A 23,601-nucleotide genomic window follows, 5' to 3' on the forward strand; every position below is an offset into this window, starting at 1 on the left:
ATCTTTTGTTGAGTCAGGGTCTCACTGTGTCCTCCTGGCTGTTCTGGAGCTCACTAGGTAGACCAGGCTGGCCTCAAACTCAAAGATCTACCTGTCTCTGCCTTCTGAATGATGGATTGCATTAAAGGCCATATGCAATATTCACATAGCCCAGCCTCTTTCAGCCCTATGGTGACTGTCTAATACAGAGATTGCTTCTATGTCTTACATTTAGGTTTTTAATCCATTTTGAGATAATTTTTTTGTATGAGGCATAAAGTAAGACTCTAACTTCATTCTTTGGCATGTGAATGAACGCACAGTGTGCTAAAAATCAGTTCTTTCTTTAATTTTCACATGCTTACGGGCTTTTGTTTTGGTTTTTCGAGACAGGGTTTCTCTGTGTAGTTTTGGAGCCTGTCCTGGAACTCGCTCTGTAGAACAGGCTGGCCTCAACTCACAGAGATCCGCCAGCCTCTGCCTACCCAGGGCTAAGATTAAAGGAGAGCACCACCACCGCCCAGTGCTTATGTTTTTTTTTTTTTTAAACTTCCTTTACTGTTTGTGAATTTCATACATACTTATGTGTTTGGATCAAATCCACTCCTAATCCCTCCTCTCCCACTCCTCCCCTACCTTCCTCTCACCATTACTCCCTCCCAACTTCTTGTGCATTGTTTCTAAACCCACCGAGTCCACTTAGGGCTTCCTGGTTGTGCCTAGGCGTGGTACCATCTTCTAGAGCTCCTGTAGCCTCTCCCAGATCACATCCCGGACGAAAGCTGATGCTGCCTCCGCCAGTCACCATCAGTTACCAATAGCTCCTCAATTAGGGGGAAGCTTTAGGGGCCCTTTTCCTTGAAGGCTGGGACTTTCCAATTGCTTTGATCTTGCACAGATCTTGAACATATAGTCATAGCCACTATGAGTTCATGTGCGATGGCTGTTCGTGCCTGAGAAACACTGTTTCCATGCAGACAATCACTGCTTCTGGCTTTATAATCTTCTCTCCGCTGCTGCACTGATCCCCAAGCCTTGGGAACAGAGGGGACGGAATATAGATATCTCATGGTAGAGCTGGGCATCCCACAATCTCTTATTCTCTGGATACAGACCAGTCATTTATCTCTATATTAATTGTGATCTATTGAAAAAAGAAGCTTCTCTGATGAGGGTTGAAAGATACCCTAGTTTATAGCTATAAGAGTGAGAACTTAGGGGGCTATTTATTTATTACCATATCCATTCAGGAGAATAATAGTATTAGGTTCTCCTCTATGACTTAGGCAGCCATGGTTTTTGACCCAATTAACAGTAACAAGCATATATTTTTGAGGAATCGGCACTGTGATTTTCATAGTGGCTGCACCCGTTTCTACTCTTACCAACAAGTGAATAAGTATTACTCTTTCTCCACACCCACCCCAGAATTTGCTATCATTTTTGTTTGTTTGTTTCATTGGTTTGGTTATTTATTTTCGTGGCCACCATGACTGGAGTAGGATGAAATCTCAAAGCAGTTTTAGTTTGAATTTCCGGGATGGCTAAGAATGTTTAACATTTTTTTTAAAAAAAAATATTTTAGCCATTTGTATTTCTTCTTTTGCAAACTCCCTGTATAATTTTCATTACCTCGTCATCTGTTGATGGTCATCTTGGCTGATTCTGATTCCCTACTATAATGACTAAAGCAGCAATAAGCAAGGGCACCACTCAAGTACTTCTGTGTAGATTTGTGTTCAGGTGGAAGTTCCACCTCGGCCCCCCTCCCCCATCCATCTCTCTCCAACCCCTGCCCCATCTCAGAAAACCTGCCAAACCTCCCGAGAATTGCTCAAGACCACATCTACAGGGTATTTAAACCAACCCCCAGAGAACGGCCATGTGATTTTTGGGGTCTCTTCTCCCTGTTTCCTCTCTGGAGGCGAAAAATCATCTGGGAGCATTTTACTCTTTAAAACTGGACTTTTAATTCTTAATTTGGTTTGATTAAGTTTGCTTAATGTCAGCTATGGAAACCTTTCAATATGGAGTCCTTTGGGTGTGTGCCCAGAAATAGTATAGTTGGGTCATATGACAGTTGGATTTTTAATACTTTGAGAAATATCAAAACATGTTTTTGTAATAGCTCCAACAGTTTATTCTCCTACCACCAGTGAATAAGGATTCCTCTTTTCCTATATCTGTGGAAGCCCAGCTCCCACTTTTAGAAGGGTTCTTAGGTGGAGGAGAGACGAATGAGGAAATATCAGATAGAAAGATAGACCTAAACGACAAGAAGAAAGACAGAGACACAGGATAGCTTCGGGAGGACCTGGGTCAATACCCAACAGCCCAGAGGTTTATTCAAAAGGGCTTTTTCTAATATGTCAAGGGGAGAGGCAAAAAACCTCCCCATTGCTAGATCAAAGCACACCATACAGCCAAGTGCAGACCCTTCCAAACACCTGGTAACTACTTGGCCAAATCATCTCCTTATGCAGCCCTGCTGAGTAAAGCAAGCCCAGATTCTCTGACCCTGAGTAAGTTCTCACTAAGAAGCCTCTGTGGGTCTCCACACATATCCTCACTGGCATTCCATGTCCTTTGCTTTATTGGTGACAGCCATTCTGATTAGCATGCAATAGATGTTCCATTTTCTGAATAATAAAATAAAAGCTCCTACTCTGCAGAGCTGAGTCACAGTGGAATGTTCTGGTTCCTATAGCTCCCAGTTATACTGATGACGAATCTCCACCTCCACTTCCTTCCAAATGCTAGTCTTATTATTGCTGAAAGTTCTTGTAACCCACACTGAGATTGCAGGATGGTCAATGTTCCTTTCACTTGATGAAGAAAGCACAGCTGGAATCAGATATGGGTCCTAATCTGAGATCTGCCCTTGTAGACACAGTTTCAAGTGTCAGCGGATTAACTGTTTCCCTCCAGAATTCACTAGCTGAAGCCTAATTCTCTAGTACCTTAGGGTATGACAGGGCCTTTAAATAAGTGATTTAAGTTGAAATGAGGCCATTAGAGTGATCCTTAAATACAAACTAGTACCTTGTAAGAAAAGGCAATTTGGACACACAAGGAGACTCTGAAAAGTGGCATACACAAGGAAAAGTCTTATAGGTCACAGTAGGAAGGAAGCCATTGGCAGAGCACAGAAAGGCCTCAGAAGAAACAACCCTGGTTAATACATGATCTTATGATCTTGTAATTGCCCCCTTTAGAACCATGTCACACTTTGGGTCGGGCCCCTGTGTTTGAATGCTTGGTCCACAGCTGGTGGGGTAGATTTTTAGGAGGAGAATACATTGTTATGGGGAGACATAGGGGAAACTAAAATAGGAGGATTAAATAAGGAGGAAGACGGAAGAAACAGGGGAAGGGCGGGATTATGGGGAGAGACAACAAACATAAAAGGCCATTTGAAAAACCATATGGAAACCTACTTCAGAAGAAGCTTTCTGAATTGTATACATAAATGAATGGAATCCAAAGAGAGTCAACAAATAATACAGGAGACAGTGTGTCAGCTAGACATCTTATGCCACCAAGTAAAACCTCCAGTGCCAGGAATGGGTTACATCTCGCTGAGTCACTGGCCAAATGAACTCCATGGAAAACCCCAAACACCACAGGCCATTGACAACCATTGCTCTCCACAAACTGATGGTAAGGTACCATGGCAGAAGACAACACCTACATATGTCATTGACCACAGAGAAGTCAAGCCAGTGCCTAACTACAAGCTTCGCCCTTACTGACTAGCATCAGTAAGGCGCTCTGAAGGAGACCAGAGGAGAAAGGTAACCATTGACTCAACTCCAAGCTCTGTGATCTACAGCTGTGACCTGTCTGTAAGACGCACTGGTACAACAGTGAGACAAATGTTATTGGAGCAACCAACCACTTTCCAGCTGAATTTAAGACCTACTCCATGAGATGGAACCTATCCCTGACATTACCAAAGTGGCCAAGAACCTGAGACTAGATAGATTATGGGCTTAGGGGAAAACCTAATACTGTTAGTTTGCTAAAGGCACATAGCAATAAATGACTCCTAAAAACAGACTGCTATTCCCACAGATCAGTGCCTCACTCAGCCCTCATCAGAGAAGCTTCTTCTTGCAGTAGATGGGAATTAACATACACAAATTTGATCAAGTTTCCATATACAGAAAACAGGGTGGGGGGGTGGGGAGCATGGGAGGGGGGGATAACAGCATCAAGCACAGCATCGTGAAACAAGAGAAGGAAAAAGTCCCGATAACTCCTGCATGGCTGAGACAAGGACCACAGTTGAACAATGTACAGATCATGAGAAGTTGTGGAGCACTCAGTCTAAAGGGGATGTCTACATAAAGGCTCTCCCATGGAGACACAGGGATCTATGTGGAAGAGGAAGCAGAAAACTTGTAAGAGCCAGAGGTGACAGATGACTCCAAGGGAACACTGTTCTCCAGACACAATGGGACTGATGCACACATGAACTCACAGAGACCTTGACAGAACACACAAGGCTTTCATAGGTTCAAGCTAGATGGAGCCCCAGCACTGAGAAGAGAAAAAGGACACCAGGCCCCCACGCCTACCAAGAAGCTATCTGCAGTTGGTAACATCTGCTGGCAAAGGGAAAATCCACTTTCTCCAATGGAGTCTCCCTGGGTCTACTAAGCACACTTCAGGGCAGGCCCCATGCCTAGAAGTAGTTAATGAACACAAAACAATCTCAGGGGTATTTCTGTAGACTTTTTGTCATATTTTGCTTTGTACAGGCTTTTTGTTGTTGTTGTTGGTAGTGGTGGTGGTGGTGGTGGTGTTGTCTTATTGGTCTTTTGCTTGTTTATTCTGATTTCTTTTTTGTGTGTGGAAGTTTTCAGTATGTGTTTCTTATTTATGTTTTGGGTTTTTTTTTCAAGCGAGAGAAAGAGAGAGAGAGAGAGAGAGAGAGAGAGAGAGAGAGAGAGAGAGAGAGAGAGAGAGAGATTGAATTCATAATTATCAGGAAAGTTCATGAAAAGGATGTTTATAAAAATAAAAAATCAACCGGGTGGTGGTGGCACATGCCTTTAATCCCAGCACTCAGGAGAGAGAGCCAGGTGGATCTCTGCCAGTTCGAGGCCAGCCTTGTCTACAGAGTGAGTTCCAGGACAGGCACCAAAACTACACAGAGAAACCCTGTCTCGAAAAACAAGAGAGAGAGAGAGAGAGAGAGAGAGAGAGAGAGAGAGAGAGAGAGAGAGAGAATATAAAACTGGGTGGGTAGGGGGGTGGATAAAACCTGGGAGGAATTGAGTAAGGGAGGAAACATGATTAAAGTGTTTTGTATGAAAAAATGTTTCAATAAAAAGAATAAAGAGCAGCAAGAGCTCTTAACTGCTGAGCCACCTCTTCATCCCTTGAAAACATAATTTATTAGAAAGAGAGTGCAGTCTAGGATTCTGTTGCACACATAACTGTACATCCAGAAGGACAGATGTCAGAACTGTTGATTCAGGGCATTCCAAGGATTTCACAGGCCCGGATCATTTTTTTTTTTTCTCTGTTTTTGCTCTGTGGACCAAAATGTGGGGCTCCACCTCTTCACCGATATGGCTGTCTCCAATAGAAAGGGCTAAATCCTTCCTTGTTCACACCTATCTAAGAGAGGCAGGGAGAGAAAAGGACCAGCACACTTCTTCTCCTCATGTGTCATTAGCTAGAACAGCCACACCCAGTGCGTTGCCAATTCATTCATTTAGAATTCAGGTACTGTGAAGCCAGGTGGTGGTGGCGCACGCCTTTAATCACAGCACTCGGAGGCAGAGCCAGGCGGATCTCTGTGAGTTCGAGGCCAGCCTGGGATACCAAGTGAATTCCAGGAAAGGCACAAAGCTACACAGAGAAACCCTGTCTCGAAAAAAAAAAAAAAAAAAAGAATTCAGGTACTGTGAAAGATTTGAAGCGATATTCTGGCTAGAACGGATGCAGGAGGCACTAAAAAATATCTACTAAAACTAGGAGTCATTCCTTCAATTGCTACTTAATCATGTTCTCTCTGTAATCATGCCTGTTCATGAAATCCAGATCATAACATAGCATATCTACTATAACATTTTGTGGACACTGAAGTTAACGATCATTATATTGGACATTACTATGATTTGTAGACATTTAGCTAAACCTTTGCTGATTTTTTTATATCGCTATTTTCCTTGTATATACAGAAGCCAGTAATTTTTTTTTTCACATCTAAATATTAAGCTTCTGCAAAGCTTTCAGACTCCAGGCTGAGACAAAGAAGAAGGCCCCAGAGGCCAACTGGAATGTGATAGTAATTAAGAAAATCTAAAATGTGATAAACTATTGTGTTCTTTGCCCGAAGGAAAAATGATGCTTAAGAGGAGAAAGAAAGTCCCTTTGCAGTTAGGAAAGGAAATGTAAAAATAGTAACAGTCTCCAGTGCGTATGTAGCACCGTCCAGGGAAATCAGTTCTGACTAAAGAATCAGAGCAGAGTAGACTGCATGACTCAGAAACCCCTTTGCCTCACTACTTCACCCTTGCAGCGATGTGTCTGGCCAAAAAACAAAGCCAACAAGATCAGCACACAATAGCAACCAAACAGCAGCAAACCCGGAAGAAATATATTTTCTTGCAAAAATGGGACATCGTTTGACAGAATCCAAGCCAAGGCGACGGCAAGTGAAATTTTATGGAAAATTTCTACAAAACCGTTTTCTGGCCACCCAAATCTCCCATCCTGTGTAACATCTCTCTTTCTCTCCTCTCTGCAAGACACAGATTAACGGCTGGGGGCGAAGCAGCCATTTTGCGGCTACGCCAAACATAATGAAAGAGAAAGCGGATCGGAGATGTTGGGCAGCTGCTGCTCGCGTCGCCATCGCCAGCTTCGGGTACAGAAGGAGAAACGGCTCTTCAGTGGAGGTTCTTAATGAGAGTTCCTTAGCTTGCAACTATGTGGGATCCCTGATTACTACAGAGGATTTCACCAGCATCTTAGCACTGGGTGTTATGAATTAGTACTCGGGGACACAGAGGGGGCGGGTGTCCCACATGTGCAGGGAAACATCCTGGCATCCTGGGCAGATGCAGCACCCAGATCCCAAATAAACACAGAGACTTATTCTTACTTATAAATGCCTAGCCTTAGCTTGGCTTATTACTTGCCATATTTTCTAACTTAAATTATCCCATTTCTCTCTTCTATGTTTTGCTTCTGTGCTTTTTAACCTTTTTTTTTTTTTATTCTATATGTCTTTCTTCCCTTCTTACTCCGTGGCTGGCCGGTGGCTGGGTGGCTGGGTGGCTGGGTGGCTGGGTGGCTGGGTGGCTGGCCAGGTCCTGGCAGCCTCCTCTCTTCCTTTTCTTCTTCCTTGCTCTTGTGTTCTTCTATTTATTCTCTCTGCCTGCCAGCCCCACCTATTCCTCTCCTGCCTAGCTATTGGCCATTCAGCCCTTTATTAGACCAACCAAGTATTTTAGACAGGCAAAGTAATACAGCTTTACAGAAGTAAACAAATGTAACATAAAACAATGTAACACATCTTTGCATCATTAAACAAGTGTTCCACAGTGTAAACAAATGTAACACATCTTAAAACAATATTCCACAACAACAAACAAACAAAAACGAATGTTGCAGCTTTGGAAGACAAATACAATGTTTCCAGAGCTGGTCATTATTATATACTTTTGTGTGACAGCTGTAAGAATAACCTGGAGCAGTCACTGAGTTCTCTTAGCCTCAGCTCACACTTTTCATAGTAACTATTTTTTTAAGTGTTTCTAAGAAAAAGAGAAATGGATAAGAATAAAAACAAAGACAGCACAGATATTCATGACCAGAAAGTTAGTAAACTGTCTTCTGGAAAACATTTTTGGAAGGAGGTGGGAGTGGAGGTTTTTATATATATTTATTTGTGTCTGTGAGGAGGACACATGTGTGGGTGTGCACATGCCAGAACATACACATGGAGATGAGGAGACAAGTCATTGGAGTTGATCTTTCCTTCCCACCATGTGGGTTTCAGGGATTGTGAACCATGTGGCCAGGCTTGGCAGTAAGTGTTTTCAGTCATGGAGTCATTTCAGTGGTCCCGAAATTCTGTATGTTCAAATGCTTTCTTAGAAGGAGATTCTACTTTTAAAAATATTTATTTATTTATTTATTTATTTATTTTATTTATTTATTTTACATGTGTGTATATTTGTCTGCATGAGTTTATGTGTTCCTTTGGGATGACAGCTCACAAAAAATGACATAGAGGACTTACTATTAATTATGAAAGCTCAACCTATAGTTTAGACTTGTCCCACTAGCTCTTATTACTTACATTAACTCATTTATATTAATCTACATTTTGCCTCGTGGCTTTTAACCTCTCTTCCATCTTGCACCTTCTGTTTCCTCCGGTGTCCTCTGGCATCTCTCTTGAGCCTAGATTCATCTCCTCTTCTTCTCTATCTCTGCCCAGAAATCCTGCCTGACCCCTTCCTGCCTAGCTATTGGCCATTCAGCTTTTTATTAAACCAATCAGAAGGCACCTTGGCAAAGACACATCTTCACAGTGTACAAAAAAACTATTCTGTAACATTTATGTGCCCCATGTGTGTGCAGGAGTCTGTGGGGGCCTAGAACTGAAGCTACAGGCAGTGGCAGCTTCTACGTGGGTGCTAGGAACTGAACCTTGATCTTCTGCAAGAGCAGCAAAAGCTCTTAACCCCAGAGACAGCCCCAAGGTTAGACTTTTTATACTATTCTTTACTCTTTGATATTATTTCATAAGCCTTTTTCTGTTATTAAAAAATCTTCAAAAATAGCATTCCCACTGACTTTAACATATACTACCTTCATATTCATAGGCTGAAATTATTCTGTTACCTTAATGTATATATGAAGGTTGTTCCCATCTTTGTGCTTCCCTTAATAATTTCTTAATAATTTTTGTAAGACAGCTTCATACATAAAGTTACTATTCTATCTTTGTTTATTGCTTTATGATAAATTTCCAGTGGTAAAATTTCTGAACAAAATGCATGAACACTTATTAATCTCTCTCTTTCTCTTTTAAAAAAGATTTATTTTAATGTTTAAGTGTGTGTGTGTGTGTGTGTGTGTGTGTGTGTGTGTATACAGAGGCAGAAGAAAGTGTCAGATCTCCAGAGCTAGAGCTACAGGCACATGAGGTGCTGGGAACTAAATTCAGGAATAACTCTTAGCCCCTAAACCATCTCTCAAGCACCCCACCACCACCACCACCACCCCACATAGACACACACTAAGTCTTTTTTTTTTTTTTTTTTTTTTTTTTTTTTTTTTTTTTTTTTTTGGTTTTTTCGAGACAGGGTTTCTCTGCGTAGTTTTGCGCCTTTCCTGGAGCTCACTTGGTAGCCCAGGCTGGCCTCGAACTCACAGCGATCCGCCTGGCTCTGCCTCCCGAGTGCTGGGATTAAAGGCGTGCGCCACCACCGCCCGGCCACACTAAGTCTTGATATAGACTTGCCAAACTGGTTTCTGGAAAGGTTTGAACCAATCATACCCTTTCCAAAACTGCTTGAGCACATATATCTCTGTATATAATGGAGCCCATATACTGTAATCCTTCCCCTTCATCATAATATTTTCATTAATTCTCCCCCCATCATAATATTTTCATTCGTATAATACACCCTGATCTCTTTTCAAAAAGGCGTTAGGGAAGGAAATTAAGGTGCTGACTTGGGGAAATGTATCCTGAGTGCTTCAGTTTCTAGTCTGTACTTCATGTAACTACTAAGCATTCTTCCTTCCAGACTTGCACACTGTTATGTATTAACCATGCAAATTATATGTAATGCTTGTTTTGTCATTTTATATTTATAAAATTTATAATTGTTTTTTATATTGGCTAATATAGTATAAATAGAAAATTAAATAGAAAAATGTATATATTCAGGAGAGATGCAACCCCCACAGTCTTCTCCTCCCTACCCCTTAAGTCCCTCTCAGCTTGCTTTTCCTGCCGTGTGGCACTCAGGAGGCAGAGGCAGGTGGATCTCTGTGAGTTCGAGGCCAGCCTGGTCTACAAAGTGAGTTCCAGGAAAGGCACAAAGCTATGCAGAGAAACCTTATCTCAAAAAAATTAATTAATTGATAAATTAATTAATTAAAAATGAATGCTTTTCCTGCTTCCTTTTTTGGGGGGAGGGGTGTCTTGTTTTGTTTTATTCTTCCTTAAAAGTTTGATATATTGTGATTTTTTTTTTTTTTTTTACTCATAAGAAAGTTAGCTCTTTTCCGGATAATGTTCTATGAATTTTCACAAGTGCATACGATTAGGTAACCAACATCACAACTTCAGTATAGGAAGTTCCACCACCTCAACAAACACACCCTTTTACACTGGGCCCTACTACTATCTCCAGCTCCTGTCAGCCAGTCAGCTCTTTTCTGTCCTCAAATGTTGTTTTTTTCCAGAATGTTCCACCCTGCAAAATACAGCTTTTTGAGGATGCCTTCTTTTTATCACATACAGCATTTGAGAGAGCCCACCATGCTATTGTGTGCCGATACTTTGCTCTTCTGTATTACTGAATAATGTTCAGTTGTGTAGAATCCCAATTTTGTTTATATACCCGTTGAAGGACAGCTGAGTTATTTCTAGCTTTTGTCAATAATGAAAGGCTGCTATAAACATTCACAGATAAGTAAGCGTCTGCACAAACAATTTTATTCTCTTGGGTAAATACCCACAAATGGGATTGCTGGTTCTATAGTTTTGATCTTCAAAGTCCCACACCAAAGGCTGTGCATTAAAGGCTGATCCAGACAAACAGTGTTGGGAGATGGTGGGACACTCAGGAAATGGGGCCTCGTGGGAGGTCGTTAGGTCACTGAGTGAATGTCTTTGAAAGGACTATGAACCCTAGTCTCTTTGATGTCCTTTATTTTTCTGAGTTTGCTCTGCCATATACTCCTACACCTGTGCTGACTCACCACAGGCCAAACGCAACCAGGGCAGTGAACAGAACCTGGGAACCAGAAACAGAAATACAACTTCTCTTTTGTAAATTCACTTTAGTATTTTGTTGTAGTGATGGAAAGCCAAGTAACACAGTTGGATTGTATGATGTTGTCTTAGGGTTTTTATTGCTGTGAAGAGACACCATGACCATGACAACTCTCATAAAGAAAACATTTAATTGGGGTGGAGGCTTACAGTTTCAGAAGTTCAGTCCATTATCATCATGAGGCATACCATAAAGGCAGGCATGGTGCAGAAGGAGTAGCTAAGAGTCCTACATCTTGTAGGAAACAGGAAGTTGACTGAGACACCCTGCAATATCCCGAGCATATTTTAATCTCAAAGTCCATGCCCACAATGACACACGTCTTCCAACAAGCTATACCCACTCCAACAAAGCCACACCTCCTAATCTCCCTGTGATATTATGGGAGCCAACTATATTCAAATTATCACAGGGAGGTATGTAGCTACTTTCAGGTGGAATTGTCAAATTGTTCTCAACATAGCTTCACAATCTTCTATTCCCATCAAGACTTGTAGAAGATTGCGTGTCTTTGCTACACTGGGAATTCTTGGTTTTGCTTTTCAGATTCGTGAGGAGGACTGCTATTCTAATAGATAGTTATAGGAGCTCATTATGAGTTTAATTTGCATTTCTCTGCGAATTCAAAAACAAGGAAATAATATATAATGAAAAACATATTCTAAGGAAGTTACCAGAGTTTGTGAATTCACATATATTAATCTTTTCATCCTACTACTTTTAAATTAGAAAGTTTTTTTTTCTAATGAAAAATTAGTTATATTTTAGGGGGTCTTAAAAAGCTTTAATCCAAGCCAGGCGGTGGTGGCGCACGCCTTTAATCCCAGCACTCGGGAGGCAGAGCCAGGCAGATCTCTGTGAGTTTGAGGCCAGCCTGGGCTACCAAGTGAGCTCCAGGAAAGGTGCAAAGCTACGCAGAGAAACCCTGTCTCAAAAAACCAAAAAAAAAAGCTTTAATCCAACTGGACACATATTTAATTAGCTGCATAGTGATATTAATTAGCTCTATTTAAAAAAGATTAGTAGCTGGCTGCTGGTGGTGGTGGTGGTGGTGGTGGTGGTGGTGGTGGTGGTGGTGCACACCTTTAATCCTAGCACTCTGAAGGCAAAGGCAAGAGGATCTCTGTGATTTTGAGGCCAGCTTGGTCTACAGAATGAGTTCCAGGATAGCCAGAGCTACACGGAGAAAGCATGTCTGGAAAAAACAACGAAACAAACAAACGAAAGTTTGGTAAGCACTTTAAAATTAATTAATTAATTAATTCATTAATTAATTAATTATGTGTAGATGTAACCATCTTGTTAAATAAGAAACACAGAGCCAATGCAGAGATGAAATCCCAAGAGGTCAGAGCAACAGCTAAGAACTAAAAACCTTACCCTTCACTGCCGCTGCTGTCCTCCTCAGCAAGAGCGCTACTTCCTGTGTATCTGTCATTTTATAGACTTTCTGTTCTGCCTTCTCATTAGTTGTAAACCCAACCACATGACCTCCTTGTCACTGCCCATCTATACAGACCTCCAGGTCTTCTATGGTTGGTATTGAGATTAAAGGTGTGTGTCTCCACGCTGGTAGTATCCTTGAATACACAGAGATCTGCCTGTCATGTGATCAGGATGAGGGGTGTGTGCCACCCCTGCCAGACTTCTGCTATGGCTTGCTATCAGCTCTGACCCCCAGGTAACATACGAATAAAACCACATTTCAGTACAAATAAAATATCACCATACTTTTTCTTTGTGTGTGTGTGTGTGTGTGTGTGTGTGTGTGTGTGTGTGTGTGTGTTCGAGCACACATGCATGTGTGGACATGAGCACCCATGATGTTTGAGGTTAGAGAACAACTCACAGGAATCATTTCTCTACTTCTACCATGTGGGTCCCCGGGACTGAACTCAGGTCACCAACAGCAAGTGCCCTTACCTGCTGAGCCATCTCAACAGCCAAGCTCTTTTCAGAACAGAACTTGTATTATCTAATTCATTCATCTCATTTAATTGTGGAAACTCCTTTGTTAAACAATAGAATCTGTTGTTCCTAGGCAATCAAATCTGGCCCACGTGCTTGTCCATCCATTCAATAATGATTTATTGGCACTTACCATGTCCTGGGCATTATACTAGGTTCCAGAAATATGAGAGAACTCAAGATAGAAAAAGAACAGTAGGCTGGATGGTGATGGCACATGTCTTTAATGCCAGCACAGAGGCAGGCGGATCACTGAGTTCAAGGGAGCCTGGTCCACAAAGTGATTTCCAGGACAGCCTGGAGTACACAGAGAAACCCTGTCTTAAAAAAACAGAAGAAAGAAAGGAGGGGAAGAGGGAGGGAGGGAGGGAGGGAGGGAGGGAGGGAGGGAGGGAGGAAGGAGGGAAGGAAGGAAGGAGGGAAGGAAGGAAGGAAGGAAGGAGGGAAGGAAGGAAGGAAGGAAGGAAGGAAGGAAGGAAGGAAGGAGGAAGGAAGGAAGGAAGGAGATCATTAAATATCCTGGAGCACATCTTCTATGCTGAGATTAATAATTATATTTGGAGTGGTCATGAGGGGTTAGAAAGGAGAGAGGGTGAGAGGCGACAGCCAACAGTCGGTGGGCAGGTTGTGAGACTGACCTCTATGAGAAAGGGATAAAAGCAGCAAGACTGAACCACCCTGCCAAAACCACACTGGGTCTCAGTCTGGCCGGCTGGGGACACAGCAGGAGGCCAGGGGAGGAGACTGCAGTGCAGGAGAGCTGTGGGAATGAGGCATGCAGGCCATCTTCAGGGCCCAGGAAAGCAGATCCTTGCTTCTCCTGCAGTTCATGCTAACTCAGAGGGGAAACTACTAGAGAATTAAGTACAGAGTAGTGTAGACAGATTTACCTTTTTAAAAAGATTCCTGGGTAACAGACAGAGTAAAAACTGTGAAAGTGGATACACTGGTGACCCAAACAGTGGAAATGTTGGCTTATCTGGATATTACCAGCATCCAGGCGCTGAAAGTTCTTGATAGATTTTTGTTTGTTTGTTTGTTTTTTGTTTTTCGAGACAGGGTTTCTCTGGGCAGTTTTGGTGTCTGTACTAGATCTCACTCTGTAGCCCAGGCTGGCCTCGAACTCACAGAGAGATCCACCTGGCTCTGCTTCCTGAGTGCTGGGATTAAAGGCATGTGCCACCACCACCCGGTTGATTTTTTATTTTTATAAACATCCTTTTCATGAACTTTCCTGATAATTATGAATTCAATCTCTCTCTCTCTCTCTCTCTCTCTCTCTCTCTCTCTCTCTCTCTCTTCTCTCTCTCTCCTCTCTCTCTCTCTCTCTCTCTCTCTCTCTCTCTCTCTGGCTCATTGCATAGCCCAGGCTCTATTCATAGATCTCACTATATAGCCAAAGATGAGTTGGAACTTGTGATGTTCTTGCCTCCACCTCTTGATGGGTAGGATTACACACATGTGCCATCTTGCTGGGTTTATGTAGTGCTAGGAATCCAGCTCAGGGCGTTGTGAATGCGAGGTAAGCATTGCAAGAGAGCTCTATCCTCAGACCCTGGCATTGGTGTCTTCCTTTTCATTATTTATCTGAGAGCTGTCACGGCCCAAGAATGGCAGAAAGACACAGCTGGAGGCCACGCTGGCTCCTAGTGATCTGGACTGGTTACCAGTAGATTGGTTTAAAGAACAGGAAAAGAAGGGCCAGCAAGATGGCTCAGCAGGTGAAAAAGCTCCCGTTACACAAGCCTGGCAACCTGAGTTCGAGCCCCCGACTCCACACAAAGGCAGAAAGAAAGAACCGCCACCTCAAAGTTGTCCTCTGATCTCCAACCATACACAGTGGCATGTCCACTGGCATGTGTACACACACACACACACACACACACACACACACACACACACACACACACATCATGTGTACACACAACAAAAATAAAACAGGAAAATATTACCACAAAGGAAAAAAAAATAAGAAAAAAGAAAAGAAAGAGAAGAACAGGAAGATGAAGTTTTACCATATACAAGCTGATATTTTTTAAGGCCTTTATCATTCACAGCTTCATTTAATTCTGACACCTTATATATTGTATTGTCCAACCTTCCTCAAGTTCAGAAACCGTATTATGAACTAGAAGACAAAAAGTTTCCCAGGGCAGGCGTCTCCATGACAGGTAAGGTGACCTGCTGATGTCCCACGCAACCTAAGTCAGAAGCTCATTTTTTAGTAAAAGGGGGACCTGTAGGGTAACTGTTGCCTTGCTTGCTGACCTTGACCTTGATATCCTCCCTATCCTAATTCCCTGCCGGGTTCCACCCTCCTGAATGTTTAAGGGAAGTTCCTTGTCTGTGTGTATGTGTCCTACATACTAGGCGTTAACAGCTTACATGCAAGATTGTAAAACATCGGTAGCGAACTTCTGCCCTCCAGGGTTCTCCCATTATGCTGTAAGCCTGTATTTAAGACCTCTTCCCTCCTTCAATGAAAGGCATTCAGCAAAAAACAAACAAACAAAAGTTAAGTTACAACGCAGTAACCAGACTTCATGGTAGAATCCGTGACAGCCACCCAGACCTCCTCCAAGAATATAGAAAGCATTCAACATGTAAAACCCTGTAACAATGCAGGGTTTTTTTCTTTTGTTCTTTCTCTGTTGTAGAATATTATTATAAGGTGTGTTACTTTTGTTTATATTGCATTTTTTTAACTCTGTGAAGCTGTGATACTGTGTCTGTCTAAAATACCTGATGGTCTAATAAAGAACTGAATGGCAAAAAAAAAAAAAAAGTTTCCCAGGGATCAAATCCATGGGGCCGAATCCTTATCAAATACATACTTTTTAGTTCTTGCCATATTAAACTAGTAAACTTGTGTCTAGTTTTCTCCTAATATTTTCCAGATGAATTCTGACTAAATAATAACACTAAATCGTTGCTTTACAAAAATATCCAGTGTTCCCAGGTTGTAGTGGGTAGCCATTCCAGCTTGGATCTGGAAGTTCCAACCCCCATTGAGACTCTGGTAACTGTCACACCTACGAGGCAGGGCCAGGGGAGGCGCCTGGAGACCAGAGATCCGGATGGGCCAGCGCTCTCTGTTCCGGGACCCTGGACAGTGGAGGTTGACCGATCAGAGCTCCAGAGGACACCGCTGGACTTCGATACACCTTCCCCAGACCCCACAACCTACCTTTCCCTTTTTTGTGAGTTACCCACTAAATAAATCTTCCTTTTAACTACATGGAGTGGCCATAATTTCACCTATACCAGGTAGCATTAGAAAGAAAAGAACATAAGTCAATGATAATTGCCCCATGCCAGGATCTGTGTAAAGTGACCCTCCAAGGTACACGGAGCAAGTCCTGGGTGCTCCGAAGAGGTAGGTGGAGTCTTGGACTAGCCTGTTGCCTCACCTCTCAGCCCTCCCAGCTTTTGGCTCAACCTACTCCCCCACACCTAACACTGCCAAATTGTCTTTTCTTACCTGCTGTTGCCAAAGAAACCTGTCTGGATTGTGGCAAAGAGGTTGGAGGCTTTCTTTCATTGGCACCTAAAATATTCCCTACTGTATGGGATGAGTCAATTCCGGGAAGCTTCAAGCATCCTATGACACTTGTTCAGTGAAGCATTGGAGAAGGCCTACTCTGGGGGTTTGGCAGATAGACAGAAACAAGCCAACTGGGAGGAGGTAAGAACAAAATGTGACTTCAAAAGAAGATGGTTTTCACTCCCTACTGGTGTGCAACGTTACTCTTCCCTGCCCTACTCCTGCTGTGTCCTCCTGAGCAAATCGGTGGGCTCCAGAAAAGCCCAGGTGGGCTCCAGAAAAGCCAGTGTAGACCTGCTCCTCACTTCCCCACAGCAACCAGCTTGCACCCGCCTCTGAATTCTGTTTATGAAAGTCTGTGGGGGGGGGGTAAGTGTGTGTGTGTGTGTCTGTGTGTGTTTGTATAGGGAGGGGTGAGTGTGAGGGCCTGAGTGTGTGTATGTTTTAATTATAAGCTCATTCAATTCTTTTCAGAAAATATTTATCAAAGAATTTAAGTTTTTAAATTCTATGTGTAAGGGTATTTTGCCTGCACGCTTGTCTGTGAGCCACAGGTGTGTCAGTGCCCAAGGAGGCCAGAAGATGTCATATCTCCTGTAACTGCACTTACAGATGGAAGTGAACCACCACGTGGATGCTGGGAATCAAACTCAGATCCTCTGGAAGAGCAGCAAGTACTCTCAACCACTGAGTCATCTCTCCAGCCCTTAGCAAGCATTTTTAAAAGCCCAACACTATCTTTCTTACTTCTCTAGCCTTCAAAGTTGGCACTGTGGGTCCAAATTTACAGATGAAATAACTTGGGCTAAGAAACGTGTATATAGGTCCTGGAGAGATGGCTCAGCGGTTAAGAGCACTGGCTACTCTTCAGAGGACCCGGTTTCAATCTCCAGCACCCACATGGCAGTTCAAAACTCACTGTCTGTAACTCCAGTTCCAGGGGATCTGACACCTTCACACAGGCACACATGCAGGCAAAACATCCATGCACATAAAATAAATCTTTTAGCTAAGTTTAATTTCATTTGGTTGCTTCCTGCCTATGTGGCCTGGGAAGTAAATTTCAAGTAGTTTCTCTCATCCAGAAAGTGAGAATAATAACAAGGGTCTCCTTGATGCGATTGCTAAGTGACTATGACAAAGAGCTTGACATTAATATTGCATGGACAATAATTAAGATGGCTTTTTAAAATTAATTTTAATTTTCAGATGACCAAGAATCCAGTAAATGAAAGGACTGAAACATCCAGTTACTATTAAAATGACACAGAAAATAATCTGGTTTTTTTTTTTTTTTTTTTTTTACAAATTTTTATGATACTTATTCTGTGCCAGGACAGGGAGAGGTAAAGGACCTGATGTAACCTGATGCTATCTATAGGTTTGCATCTCAGTGAGTGCAAGTCTGGGTCAAAGAATGAAGAAAGATTTGGTACCTGCAAGGTGTGTCTGAAGAGACAGGCAGGCAGTCCTACAGGAATGATTCCTCATTCTGGGGAGAGGAGCACACTGGAGCATGTTCAGCTGAGGTCATCCTTCACACATCGCATGTTCAAAGCATGACGGAACATTTCCTACTATAATACCCAAAGTTTACTCCAGGTCACCTAACAGGGGTGGGAAAGAATGACTAGGCAGTTCTGACTGGTTTCCGTTTCTTTATCACCTGCAGGGCTGGACCTGAAACTGAAAGCTTGCTCTAGAGGCTGTGCTGATCAGCTTTTGCTCTGACACAAACGGGGCTTATCTGGGAAAAGGAAACCTTGACTGAGAAAAATTGCCTCCAGCAGATTGGCCTCTAGACGGGTCTGTGGGGCATTTTCTTGATTAATGATTGATGTGGGAGGGCCCAGCCCACTGTGGGTGGTGCCACCCCTGAGCAGGTGGTCCTGAGTTGTATGGGGAAGCAGGCTAAAGAAGCCCTGGAGAGCAAGACAGTAAGCAACATTCCTCTATGGCCAAAGTTTTGGCTCCTGCCTCCAGGTTCCTGCTTTGGGTTCCTAACCTGGTTTCCCTCAGTGAAGAATTATGAGTTATAAGCTGAAATAAACCATTTCTTACCCAAGTTGCTTTTGGTCATGATGTTTTATCATAGACATAGAAAGCAAACTAAGACAGAGGCCCTTTAAAAATCATTAGGCAGTCTTTGCATGTAAGCAAAAGCGTCTTTTGAAAGTGCCCACTTAGCAATTAACAATGACAAGGGAGAGACAGAATTTAATTATATAACATGTTAGAAGCTAAGTGCCGTGAGGGAACAGAAGCAGAGGTAAGGAAGAATTAGTTGCGGTCTTATACAGAAGGCCAATGGCAGGCTCCACTAGGAAGGTAAGATTAATGTTACAGGCGAAGATCGTGGGGTTTTTCTGTGACTAGACATCCAGATGATACCAAGAAATTAGAATTCCCCTCTCAGGGTTCTTAAACTCATTAACAGAATGTAAGAATGGACTCAAGTAGAAGCTCCAGGTCAATTTTATTAGTACTGAAAGAGAAACTCCTAGGGGAGGCAAGCTGTAAATCTAGAGAGCTCCTCAGAGGAGGAGAGTGGAGAAGAGAAGGGGGAACGTTGTTATTTGAGTTACCAGCATGGAGGTTTGGCACATGGCAACAGGCAGCCATATGGATGTGGAGAGAGACTCAAAGAAAGAGCTAGGAAGCCTAAAGTATCAGAAGTATACTTGGGGTTGACCAGCATTCAAGGAGAGACAAACATAGAGACAGACAGAGACAGAGAGAGGCAGAAAAGGAAACGTTGACTCAGAAGGGTGGACAGACCCACCAAACCTCCCTCGTGGTGGTTTGTAGAGACTGGGCTAGTGCAGGAATTCACTCAAAGAAGGAAAAGTATAATATCTCATTAAAGGACGAATTATTCTGCCTACTTCGTTAGCATGACTTAAGGTGAGCCTACCTTCCTAGGTGGTCCCTTGGTCAGGTAATTTACCTGTCCCAACTGGAATGTTAAATTTCCACCCAGAGCAGAAATTCAATTCTCTAGACCAAAAGGAATTTTTCCTTAATGGTCCTTTATTGTAACCTTATCAATGACAATGACAGCGATAAGAAGTGGCTGGCTCCTGCATGTTTGGAAGGTCAATCAATGGATTAAATTTTAATTGTGATGAGGTAAAGTGATCAATCAGTATAAGGTCTACAATAAAGTGATCCAAGAAAGGGGCGAAGGCCTGATCCTGAGGCATGCCAACTCCTCAGCAGGTGTTTGGAAACCCTGGTCTTATATGAGATTGAAGTAATACAAGTAAACTTGTGTTGAGAATATTTACTTATAACTAAATTGTATGAACTGTTAATTAAAGTGAATGAGACTATTATATGAATAAAGCTTAATCTTCTCTTTCCTATTTTATGAAATTCACTGGAAAGATAATTACATTAGGGATAGAGAGCGATGGTTCCGTGGTCAAGGACACATACCACTCCTCCAAAGGACCTGAGTTCGGTTCCCAGCACCTGTATCTGGAGGCTCGAAACAGAGGGATCATCTGGGACAGCAGCACTCAGCGCACATAAACTGCCCCCTATATATACACACACGTATACATAAATAAATCTTTTTTTGAAAAGATATATTTCATTATGTTAAAGACTTGGAGTCTAGTACTAGAGTTATACTGGTAACAGGAATGTGAGCAAGCTGTTCAAACCTATCATCCTCAGTTTTTTCATCAATGAGAGGTTAGAACAAATGCCCCTTACCTTTCTGTGCATGTAATGTTTTGAACTGAGACTGTAATTGGCACAGGTTTCTGACGGGAGCCATAAGCCTAAGTGACCCTTGACACACATGCCGCCATATTTGGGCTTCTCTCCTCTTTTCTTAGATCTAGGCCTTGCTTAAGTCTCCATAGCACCAGAACCTCTTCTCATAAATACCAGAACCTCTTCTCAGAAATCAGGTGACGGAGCTGCAGTTAGGCAATTAGGCAGGTAGGCAAGAGTAGATAGAGCCACATTCCCTGCTGGCTGAACAACCCATGATTAAAGTCCTCTCCCTGCTTGAACCCCCCTTTGCCCTGCATATATATGCCTTAAGAGAAAGATAAAATTTGGAAGCTTGATCAATGTCCTGTCTTCCTCTCATTCTTTGTGTCTCTTGTCCCTCTCATTTGCTGGCCCTCCCTTCAAGGTCCCCCGTTGAAGACCCCGCTGGCCGGGGCACCTGGCACCCAATGGTGGGGCCAAAGCCGCCAGGGGCTCGGTGAATGTCGCACCCAGGCAAGCCGGCTGACATTGGACCACAGCGGCGCATTTTGTCGTAAGTGAAGAAGGTCCAGAGAAGAGATTACCGTGGGACTGCCCCCACGAGACAGATCCGTGACATTGGACCTCCATGGCGCATTTTTGTCGTGAGTGAAGGTCCGGAGAGGAGATCACTCTGGGACCATCAGCCGGCCAGACAGATCCGAGGAGAGACATTTGGTGCGGTCACAAGGTAAGTCACCATGGGACAAGCATTTAGTAAACAGGACCTGTTTAATTCGGGTTTGAAAGAACCTCTCAAGACACAAGGAACTAGGGTAAAGAAAAAGGATCTTAATTTTTTTTTTTTTTTTTACTATATTGGGGACCTTTGTCCTTGGTTTCCCCAAGAGAGAACTATAAATGAAAAAAGATGGAAACGAATAGGAGATTTTTTAAGAGATTATTATCAAACTTTTGGCCCTGAGAAGGTGCCTATTTAGGCCTTTTCTTATTGGAACTTGATAAATGATATCTTAAAGGTTTATAATAATTCCCCAGATATACAGAAATTAATAGAAACTAGAGAAGAGGCTCTCAAATGTGCCTCCCATCCACTGTCAGTCTGTCATTCCATTACCATCTATTACCTGAGACAGCTAAACCTGACCCTCCACCTTCAGGAAATAAGGACCTTAAAACTCCCAACCCCCAACATATGTATCCCTCCCTAAAAATCTTGATGATAGCCTTACCCCTGAAAAAGAGGCCTCATTGAGGAGAAGGTGGTGAGATATAATAATCCCGATTGGCCACCCTCCCTGTCCTCCTTCCCCACGAAACCCCCGCCCTCTTCTGTAGCCCAGCCCTCAGCCGCAATCACTGCCCCCCCCCACCTTTTTGTGCTCCTGTCTAGATGGGGATTCTGCCTCCACCTCTTTGAAAAAGCCAAAAGCCACCTGTTGTTGACAGAGGTCTCCTCCTTAAAAGAAGTCCTTCAACAAAAAAACGGGAACACTTAGCGGTGGATGCGGAATTAAGCGCCCTTTCCCTGGGGGAAACTTCCCATGCATGTCCCCCTCTGCCAAACTCTGATCCAAAAGTAAAATCTAAAGATAAGTTTAGAGACAAAAGGACCCTATTCACTCTTCTGGTCACCCGTAGCAGGGCTGGCCCCTGCCCAAGATTCCGGAATACCTCAGCACCTTCTGCCCCTCAGGCATCAGAGGAAGAGGAGGTTGACTCCTATCACGAGGATTCTGAGCTCGAGGAAACTTAGTCTGACGGCTCAGCCTCAGACACAGACCAAACGGAGGCCCTAAATGATTTCCAAAAACTGTTAGGGGATATCCAATAGCTCAGACCTTATCTAAAACTTACCACAGAAGAATTGACTCCCCTCTTTGATATCCTAAAAGGCGGTCCTGACCCTTGTCTGTCAGAGAGCTAACACCACCAGCAGAAACTGCCCGTACCTTAGTAAATAAGGCCATTCGAGATCAAAAGGCTTCTGCACTTCCTACTCTGAACCCTTGCTGTGTGCCATTTGCCACACCCAATGCCCCTACCGGAGTGTTTTAGGAACAAGTCTTTACCCACGAGGGGCAAAGAGGTAACCCCCTGCTTTGGGTGCTTTTGCCAATCTCTCCCTCCAAGCCGGAGAGGCCTCCAAAACTGTCACTTCCCATGTTCTCCAATGTCTCTCTGTATTAGGAAAACCTAAAGTCATAAAAACTGATAACGGCCCAGAATATACTGGAAAAAATTTCAGTCCTTTTGCCAGCGGCTCCAAATTAAACATGTCACTGGCATTCCACATAACCCTCAAGGACAGGGCATTGTGGAAGGGGCCCACCAAACACTTAAAACCACTTTACAGAAACTCAAAAGGGCTTTATGTCATTAAGGGCAGCCCCAGGAACTTTCTTTTCTTTTTTTTTTTTTTTTTCTTCTTTTTTTAAAAAGGAAGGTTTTAATTTTAACATAGTAAAATTACATATAACAAAACAATTATCGAGCAAGAATTACATTTATAATATTAAAGAAGATGTCCTATCTATCTTATATTTGTGAGTTTAAGGTTTTATATCTAACTTATCTTTTATCATAACTGAGGAAATTACAACTATCTAGTTTTCAACCACATCAAAGACCTGAGAAGGAACATAATGGTAGCTGAGAAATGGAAGATGGTTGCAAGCAACTTTCAGGAATCTTGCAAGAGTAGACCAAGACAGCCGGCAGCCTGGACAGTCACCTAATGTTTCTCAGCATTGTTGGTGCAATCAAATTGGCTACAGGCCTAGAGTATCTGACAGACAATTTTCAGAAGCAGGAATTCTGAAAGACCATCTTATCCTGTCTTGGCAGAGTACAGTGGTCGTTTTCCTTGTGTCCTGCTTGTCCAGAAAGGACAGCATTGCATTTGTACTCTCAGCCGTTAAGGCAAGGGCAGTTCTTTGCCCAGTAGGCCATTTTGTGCCAAAAAGACAAACTTCTAAATGAAAATGTCTTAGAAGCCCAACATTCTCTAGGAATCAGTTGGTGCAGCCAGGAGCAATTGTGTCTCATGTCAACAGAATTCTAAGTTATTTAAATGCCATATTCTCTAGGTCTATGAAATGTTTGAAGATTACCTATCTATCTGAAGTATATCTATGTATACCTAGAAGACTTAACTAACATGGCTACAGATATGATTATCATAGATGACTAATTATTAATCTATTTTTTAATTATCCATTACAATTTTAAATGAGTTACATAAACAATACCTCAAACAAGAATAGAAATATATATGTACAGTATAACAAAATTAACTTCAAGTTTGTATCAATAAACTAATATTTATACCAATGTAAAACATTT

This window comes from Peromyscus leucopus, chromosome 6 (genome assembly GCF_004664715.2).
Source record: "Peromyscus leucopus breed LL Stock chromosome 6, UCI_PerLeu_2.1, whole genome shotgun sequence".
NCBI lineage: Eukaryota > Metazoa > Chordata > Mammalia > Rodentia > Cricetidae > Peromyscus > Peromyscus leucopus.